Source organism: Odocoileus virginianus, chromosome 18 (assembly GCF_023699985.2).
Source record: "Odocoileus virginianus isolate 20LAN1187 ecotype Illinois chromosome 18, Ovbor_1.2, whole genome shotgun sequence".
In the NCBI taxonomy this organism is placed as follows: domain Eukaryota; kingdom Metazoa; phylum Chordata; class Mammalia; order Artiodactyla; family Cervidae; genus Odocoileus; species Odocoileus virginianus.
In genome coordinates this window covers 44,761,114-44,770,261 of record NC_069691.1, presented here as the reverse complement: position 1 = coordinate 44,770,261, position 9,148 = coordinate 44,761,114, and positions in this window count along the sequence as shown.

Below are 9,148 nucleotides of genomic sequence, written 5' to 3'. Positions count from 1 at the left end.
TCCAACCATTTCATCCCCCTCTTCTCCTGCCCTCTATCTCTCAGCATCAGGATCTTTTCCAATGAGTTGACTCTTCGGATTAGGTAGCCAAAGAATTGGAGCTTTAGCATCAGTCCTTCTAATGAATATTCAGGGATGATTTCCTTTAAGATTGACTGGTTTGATCTTGTAGTTCAAGGGACTCTCAAGAGTCTTCTCCAACACCTCAGTTTGAAAGTATCAATTCTTTGGTGCTCTGTCTTCTTTATGGTAAAACTCTCACATCTGTACATGACTACTGGAAAAGTCATAGCTTTGACTATACAGACCTTTGTCAGCAAAGTGATGTCTCTGCTTTTTAATACACTGTCTAGGATTGTCATAGCTTTTCTTCCAAGGAGTGTCTTTTAATTTCACAGCTGCAGTCACTGTCTGCAGTGATTTTGGAGCCCAAGAAAATAAAATCTGTCATTGTTTCCATTTTTTCCTCTTTTTGTTTGCCATGAAGTGATGAGACTAGATGCCATGATCTTAGTTTTTTGAATGTTGAGTTTTAAACCAGCTTTTTCGCTCTTCTCCTTCACCCTCATTAAGAGACTTTTAAGTTCCTCTTCACTTTCTGCCATTAGAATGGTCTATTTCCCAACCCTGCTATACACATTTCCCCCATATTACTATTTATTGGATCATTTCAAAGGGTTTGTACATTAGAGGGGAGGTGAAGTATGTGTCTTCAAATTACCATATTGAAAGCAGGAGTGCCCTGCCAGATTTTTAAAATGTAAATTGTTTTTTCCTTCGTGATTACAAAGTAATGCATGCTCATTGGAGAAACAGTGTGAAGTGAAGAGGAAACACTCAGTAACTCTGAAAGTTTGCAAAGGCACAGAGATACAAGAAAATTGGCCAGGACTGTCTGTTCTGTGAATGGAGATTTCTCATCTGCCAGGACTGAGAAACATGAAAGAAACCATCTCTTTTTCCCTCCTACTTGCCAAAATTATTGAGAGACAAAAAGATTGTTCAGTTTTGCCTTGTAATTTTCCCAAATGAAGCAGCAAGGTTTTATTTGGTATTTTTGAATCATCGCAGGTGCTCCTATAATTGCACTTTGCCTAACATCTTTCTTTGGCTTCTTTTGTGCTGCTGAAACATCAAATCAATACCCTAGACCCCCACTGACCCTCCTGTTCCTTCACTCAGCAAGATCATCCCACTGATTAATTTAGAACTGCTCATGACTGAAAAATCTATATAGAACGTAGCTTGTGTCAGCCTGTGCCACTTGTGTCGTGGTCCGTGTGCGGGTTGGAAAAGAATTTCCAGACATGAGACAGAATGAGAGGGAAATAAAGTTTGTTAGAGTGGGAGATGCTGATAGAACAGTGGGCCAGCTCCAGGGAGAACTGACATTGAACAGGGGTCCTTAGTCCACTTTTATACTCAGGGTACAAGGAGTGGGAAAGAGGTCTTGAGGGTCATTTGCTGATTGGATGAGGCACGTATACTGGGTGGGGGAAGAGTAAAGCAAATACTTTCTCCCAGTGGGGTAGGAGGGGAGACAGTTTATACTGCTCAGGAGGGCCTGAAAACCATTAATAGTTACAACATGGGGGAGGGAAGGACAATAAGGTTTTTCCATGCCTGCATTGCAAGACTCGCCATGGTTTTATCTGCTCTTTCATCTTGGGGTCATCACTAGTTGGTTGTCACCAACACAGGGGGAGAAAAGGAACTTTGCAAGGCCAGCTGATCTGGGTTTGATTTGTAAAAACTGATATCACCGGTTGCTCCCACACCCCTGTGGGAACTTGACCCTGTTGACTAAAAAAGATACACAATGCGAGAGTGTGAGTTAAATTTTATTTGGGGCAAAATGAGGACGGCAGCCCAGGAGAGAGCACCTCAGAAAGTTCTGAGAAACTACTCCAAAGTAGTAGTGAGGGGGAGGTCAATATATAAGATTTCAGTGAAGGGGGAGTCCAATGCAATCAAGCGCTTACTTTCAAGATTTTCTGCTAGTGTGAGGAACTGATGTCGTCATGAAGGGACTTAGTGCTTTTCTAGATATAAGGAGATGCAAGGATTGGGATCATGAAGTCAGTTCATGAAAATATCTAACGATCTAAAGACCTGATCCATCAGTTTCCCTGGAGCACAAAGTGCCTCATTCTCCACCCTGAGTTCGCTTCAGGGTGTCTTGAAGGTCAACAGCTGCAGTGGCACACGGTTCAATGTCTGCAGGGGCGGATGCCAAATGCCCTTGGCAAGCACTGATTTGTAGCTGACAGCTCGTTTCCACAGCCTGGGGCATTAAGCTTCCTTCCACTCTCTGTCCTCTTGGTTTGTTGTTGTTGTTGTTATTGCTTTCTCCTGCCATCCATGTGCCAGCTGCCACATGGGCAGCTCTGGTTTGTTACCAAGTCCAAGCCCGGTCTGCTTGCCTCATGACAGACCAGCGAATAGGAGACAATTTGGAAAGCTGGCAGACTGAGAAGGGGGCAGACTAATGTCTAAAAATAATCATCTTACAAGGGCTGGAAGCCAGTCTTATAGAACAGAGAGGTGGAGAAGGTAAGGAAGTAAAAAGGTCATTAATCTTGCAAGTAACTCCTGAAAAGGCCAGTTTCAGGGAGAGGATGGGTTAATTTTCTTCCTGTAGGCGTCCACAGGGGCCCGTTCCCTGGTGGCTCAGTCAGTAAAGAATCCGCCTGCAATGCAGGAGGTCACCTATACAGGAATTGGGTTCAATCCCTGGGTCTGGAAGTTCCCCTGGAGAAGGAAATGGCAATCCCCTCCAGTATTCTTGCCTGGAAAATCCCATGGACAAAGGAGTCAGGTGGGCTACAGTCCCTGGGGTCACAAAGAGTCCGACGGGACTTAGCAACTAAACCACCACCAGGCATCCACAGGTAGTCAGGGTCCTGTACAAAGGCATGTTGATTTGACATTCAGGCAGAGGGGCAGGGTTCCCTGAGGCCGGCCATTATGCACAGGCAGTATCCTCACAGTGAACAAAAGCAATGGGAAGCAAAGATTAAAGTAAAAGAAACAGACTCAACATGGATCAAAACTGACTTTTCCTTGTAACAGGCTCACAGGTATCTCACAACCATGGCAACTGAGGATTCTCAGGGAGGGATCATTTCCATGCACCTTCTGCTGGATCTCCTGTCTCCTCCTTCCTGAGGCTCCTTCCTCCTCCCACACTTGCCCAACCATCCACCACAGATCTTGGAAAGAGCCACCCCTGAAGGCTCTCTTCAGAGGAACAGCCCCTCATCACAGCAGACTGCAGGGTCTGGGCCCCCTGGGATCCCATTGAATTAAAATGTCTCCATCTTGTTGTTTTACTTCATCACTTGAAAAGAATTATGCTGTGTAGTGGTTGGGCTTCCCTGGTAGAATCTGCCTGCAATGCAGGAGGCCTGGGTTCAGTCTCTGGGTTGGGAAGATCTTCTGGAGAACTACCCACTCAGTATTCTTGCCTGTGAAACCATTTACCACAGATTGGGACTTGAACCCAGCCAAAACCTTGCTTGGGACTTGAAGCCATGTGGCTGGGACTCAAACCCAGCCAAAACCCACAGTACCTGGTTTCAGGACCTAATGAAGCTCAGGTTCTTGATGTCTCATCACAGAAAGAATTCAGTGAGAGACAAAGTGATAGGTCAGAAGTGGATTTATTCAGATACAGAGAGAAGCGCATTGCACAGACTGTGGGCCATCACAGAGGGCGATGCGGCCACGAGATGTGTCGTGGTTAGTTTTTATAAACTGGGTAATTTCTTTTTTTTTTTTTTTTTTTAACCTCTTAAAATTGTGTTTTATTTATTTATTTTTTTTTTTTAATTTTTATTAGTTGGAGGCTAATTACTTTACATCATTACAGTAGTTTTTGTTATACATTGATATGAATTAGCCATGGATTTACATGTATTCCCCATCCCAGTCCCCCCTCCCACCTCCCTCTCCACCCGATCCCTCTGGGTCTTCCCAGTGCACCAGGCCCGAGCACTTGTCTCATGTACCCAACCTGAGCTGGTTATCCGTTTCACCCTAGATAATACACATGTTTCAATGCTGTTCTCCTGAAACATCCCACCCTTGCCTTCTCCCAGAGTCCACAAGTCTGTTCCATACATCTGAGTCTCTTTTTCTGTTTTGCATATAGAGTTATCGTTACCATCTTTCTAAAGTCCATATATATGTGTTAGTATACTGTAATGGTCTTTATCTTTCTGGCTTACTTCGCTCTGTATAATGGGCTCCAGTTTCATCCATCTCATTAGAAGTGATTCAAATGAATTCTTTTTAATGGCTGAGTAATATTCCATGGTGTATATGTACCACAGCTTCCTCATCCATTCGTCTGCTGATGGGCATCTGGGTTGCTTCCATGTCCTGGCTATTATAAACAGTGCTGCGATGAACATTGGGGTGCATGTGGCTCTTTCAGATCTGGTTTCCTTGGTGTGTATGCCCAGAAGTGGGATTGCTGGGTCATATGGCAGTTCTATTTCCAGCTTTTTAAGAAATCTCCACACTGTTTTCCATAAACTGGGTAATTTCGTATGTTAATGGGTGGGAGGTTATTCCAGCTGTTTTGGGGGAGGGATGGAGATTTTCAGGATGTGGGCCACCGCCCACTCCTTGGTCTTTTAACAGTGCCTTGGCACCTCTGGGTGTGTCATTTCACTTGCTGATTGAGGATCAAGGTCTAGTCTTGGTCCCAGTTGATTCTAAACGGTTTATGTTGTGTCCTTGGGCTATGTCATTCTTTCAAAAGTTGGGCCCTGCCCCTTTCCCTAGTTAGTGAAAGTGAAAGTGAAGTTGCTCAGTCCTGTCTGACTCTGTGACCCCATGGACTGTAGCCTACTAGGCTCCTCCATTCATGGGATTTTCCAGGTAAGAGTACTGGAGTGGGTAGCCATTTTCTTCTCCAGGGGATCTTCCCAACCCAGGGATCGAACCCGGGTCTCGTGCATTGCAGGCAGACGCTTTACTGTCTGAGCCTCTAGGGTTTCTACTACACCTGAAGAATTCCATGGACAGAGGAGCCTGGCGGCCTACAGTTCATGGTTGCAAAGAGTTGGACACAATGGAACAACTTTTTTTTTTTTAAATGTGATGGTTAGTTTTGTGTGTTAGCTTAGCTGGGCAGCATTACCCAGTTATTTCATCAAATGTGACTCTAGGTGCTGCTGTGAAGACGTTTTGTGGATATGGTTAACATCTTCAATGTGGGTGGGTCTCATCCAATTGGTTAGAGGCCTTCAGAGCAAAACCTAAGATTTTCCAAAGGAGTTTTGCCTCAAAACTGCAACATTAACTCCTGCCCAATTTTCCAGCCTGCCAGCCTTCCCTATAGATTTTAGACTTGCCAGCTCCCACAATCACACAAGTCAATTCCTTAAAATATATTTCATTATACATACATAAACATCTATATCCTGTGAATATGTATTTCTGACTTATTGGCTCTCTCTGTGTGTATATTTTTGTATATTTCTCTGTCTGCCTGTCTCTCTTTGTTTTGTCTGTATCTTTGAATTTCTCTCTCTCTCTCTCCAGAGAGAGCTATCTGGTCTCCTATTGGTTCTGTTTGGTTCTGCTACTCTGAAGAACCCAGACTGGTCTACCCTGTGTATTTGAATTACACATGTAAGGCATGTTTAGTGTAGAATATTAGAAATTACAGATAAAACAAAAATCTTATTAGCAGTTTCACCACCACCACAAAATAATCAATATTCACTTTTCAAGAGCTGTGTTGATCTACATATTCCCAGAAGGTATATTTTATAGATTTTTATAAGTAGCTTTTCCATTTAATATGTAATGCATAGCTTTCTCTGTCAGTAGGTAGAGATCTACACAATTCTAAATGACTACCAAATATTACACTTTTGGTTATACCATAATTTATTCAATTCTTCCTGTACTGCTGGGAAATTACATTGTTTTCACTGTTGAAACAACACTTAAGGAATATCACTGCTCATATACCTTTGTGCTCTTTGTCTATAATTTCTTGAGGATGAGTCCTTCTGGCTTCCTGCTCATGCTCCCCTATATACCCATACATTTAAGAGGTATTTTTTACAAAACAGAGATCTCCTTGAGCTGTTGACCTCTGTAGTGGGATTTGCAGACTATTAAACCTGGAGAGACCTTATAGATCTTGTCATACTGATGCCGAAGCTTGGCCTCCATGCACTGGTGCTGAATCTAATCTCAGAGTCTGGGGTGAAATAGGAAAGAATAGCTTTATTGCTTTGCCAGACAAAGGGGGACACAGTGAGCTTGTGCCCTGAAAAACTGTGTCCTCATCCAGGAGGATTTGGTGAGGAGTCTTATATACGACTGAGCGACTAACACTTGCTTTATAGCAATAATTCAAAGGTGGGGGTGCTGATAAGGATCAAGTTGTGTGCTGGTCTTCATTCCTTTAATTTGGTCTCAGGTGGCCCCCTGATGAGCTTCTGTGGCTCTCAAGGTTATCAGGCTGTGACTATCTCTCTGGAGTGAAGAATGCTTCCTCAGTTAACATCTTCCGTTCAGTTCAGTCACTCAGTTGTCTCCGACTCTTTGCGACCCCATGGACTGCACCACCCCAGGCTTCCCTGTCTATCACCAACTCCTGGAGCCTCCTCAAACTCATGTCCGTGGAGTTGGTGATGCCATCCAACCATCTCATCCTCTGTCATCCCCTCTCCTGCCTTCAATCTTTCCCAGCATCAGGGTCTTTTCCAATGAGTCAGTTCTTCACATCAGGTGGCCAAAGTATTGGAGTTTCAGCTTCAGCATCAGTCCTTCCAATGGATATTCAAGACTGATTTCCTTTAGGATGGACTGGTTGGATCTCCTTGCAGTCCAAGGGACTCTCAAGAGTTTTCTTCAACACCACAGTTCAAAAGCAAAAATTCTTCGGTGCTCAGCTTTCTTTATAGTCCAACTCTCACATCCATACATGACTACTGGAAAAACCGTAGCTTTGACTAGATGGAACTTTGTTGGCAAAGTAATGTCTCTGCTTTTTAATATGCTATCTAGGTTGGTCATAATTTTTCTTTCAAGGAGCAAGCGTCTTTTAATTTCATGGCTGCAGTCACCATCTGCAGTGATTTTGCAGCCCAGAAAAATAGTCTGTCAGTATTTCCATTGTTTCCCCATCTATTTGCCAAGAAGTGATGGGACTGGATGCCATGATCTTAGTTTTCTGAATGCTGAGTTTTAAGCCAGCTTTTTCATTCTCCTCTTTCACTTTCATCAAGAGGCTCTTTAGTTCTTCTTCACTTTCTGCCATAAGGGTGATGTCATCTGCATATCTGAGGTTATTGATATTTCTGCCGGCAATCTTGATTCCAGCTTGTGCTTCATCCAGTCCGGCATTTCGCACGATGTACTCTGCATATAATTTAAATAAGCAGAGTGATAATAAACAATCTTGATGTACTCCTTTCCTGATTTGGAACCAGTCTGTTGTTCTGTGTCCAGTTCTAACTGTTGCTTCCTGACCTGCATACAGATTACCCGGGAGGCAGGTAAGGTGGTCTGGTATTCCCATCTCTTGAAGAATTTTCCACAGTTTGTTGTTATCCACACAGTCAGACATCTTCCATTAGTTGGGAGTTTTAGTTCTGCAAAAGAGTTCAAATATATTGTTTGTGGTTTGTTTTTTTTCCCCAAATATATTGTTATTGCTCCTTCCTTCCCTCTGTGTCTCCTCCCTTCCCTGATTAGCGACTGTTTGAAGCTGCCCTTTGGATCTCAGGGAAGGTCCTGGAGGCTGTAGGCTAATTCCTATGAACAAGAAATGGGGAGAGGGGAGCATAGTAAGGTTATCACACCCAGAAGTCCCACAGGATCCTGTTTGGTTTCAAAACCTTTTCATTTTCAAATAAATGGAGGTCAGGGGAGCAGGAGTAATTTTCCTAACACCAGCCAGGCAGCTGAGAGCAGAGCGGAGCTCAGAACTCAAGTTTCACAACTGTGCTTTCTAATGAGTTGATTCCACCCTGTTCAATTGTTGAATTTTATCTCAGGAAGCAGTACACTCTGTCAAGATGATATCCTTCAGTTTGGCGAAAGCCCTTGGCATTTTGCCCCAGGGAAACCAGCCCCATGGAGACTGAAAGAGAAAAACTCAAGGACTGAATTTCTGGAGGACTTGACTTCCTTGCATTTCTGATTAGATGAACTGTGCTGCAGGCAAGATGGTTGTGCTACTGGCCAAAATCTTGGCCTTCTCTGCCCACTGAAACCAAATACACAAAAATACGGAGACAGAGTTTGGAGGAAATAGAAAGGTGGCTTTAATTCTCAGCCGGCAGAGAGGAGAACACAGTAGACTCATGCCTCAAGAACTGTGTCCCCACTCCATGAGGATTCTAGGGACTTATATAACATGAGGGCTCCCAGTCAGGTGTTGGTGATGAGGAACAAAGGTGATAGGATCTTGACTTTTTCCCTCTTGCATTGCTTCAAAGACAGTCATAAACTGGCATCGGTAACCCAGTAACTGAGTCTGGCAGTTCCGTGGCTCTGCACCTTCTTTCTGATATGTAACAAGGGGAAGGGTGTTGTAACGGTAAACACCAGACAGAGGATGCATTTAGCATAGAGTCAAAGGAAAATAGGTAGCTTTTTCAGCAAGGGGGCAGAAAAGCAACTTACGGACATGCAGAGTTAGGAGCAGTTAAAGTTAAAAAAAAAAATCTAGGAATGTTCAGTCCTGCTCACTGTTCTCTTTATCTTTTTTGTTCTCAGGAAAGGGAAAGAAAAAAGCTCATTCTTCTTTTTTCCTTTTCACTGAAAGGAAATTGAACTGAGAAGTGATAACTATTCATGGCAATAAAATGCCTCCTTTATTAAAAAAAGTTTTTGCATGTTAAAAAGAAGATATGATCTTTAAAGCTGTACAGTTTGAACAGTAGGAAGAAAACAAACTAGTTATAGTCTTAACACTTGGAGAGTGCCACTATTAACATTTTTGGAAACTTACTTCTGACTGTTTTGTATCTGTATTTTCTATAATACAGAATTATAACCATCAGAGTCTATGTAGGTTGTTTTTTCTCAATATTGCTTTGTAAGTAGTCTTCATAAATATAGTTTTAATAAGTGCATATATTCCATTGTTTTAGTGGGCCAGCTTGGCATCCCC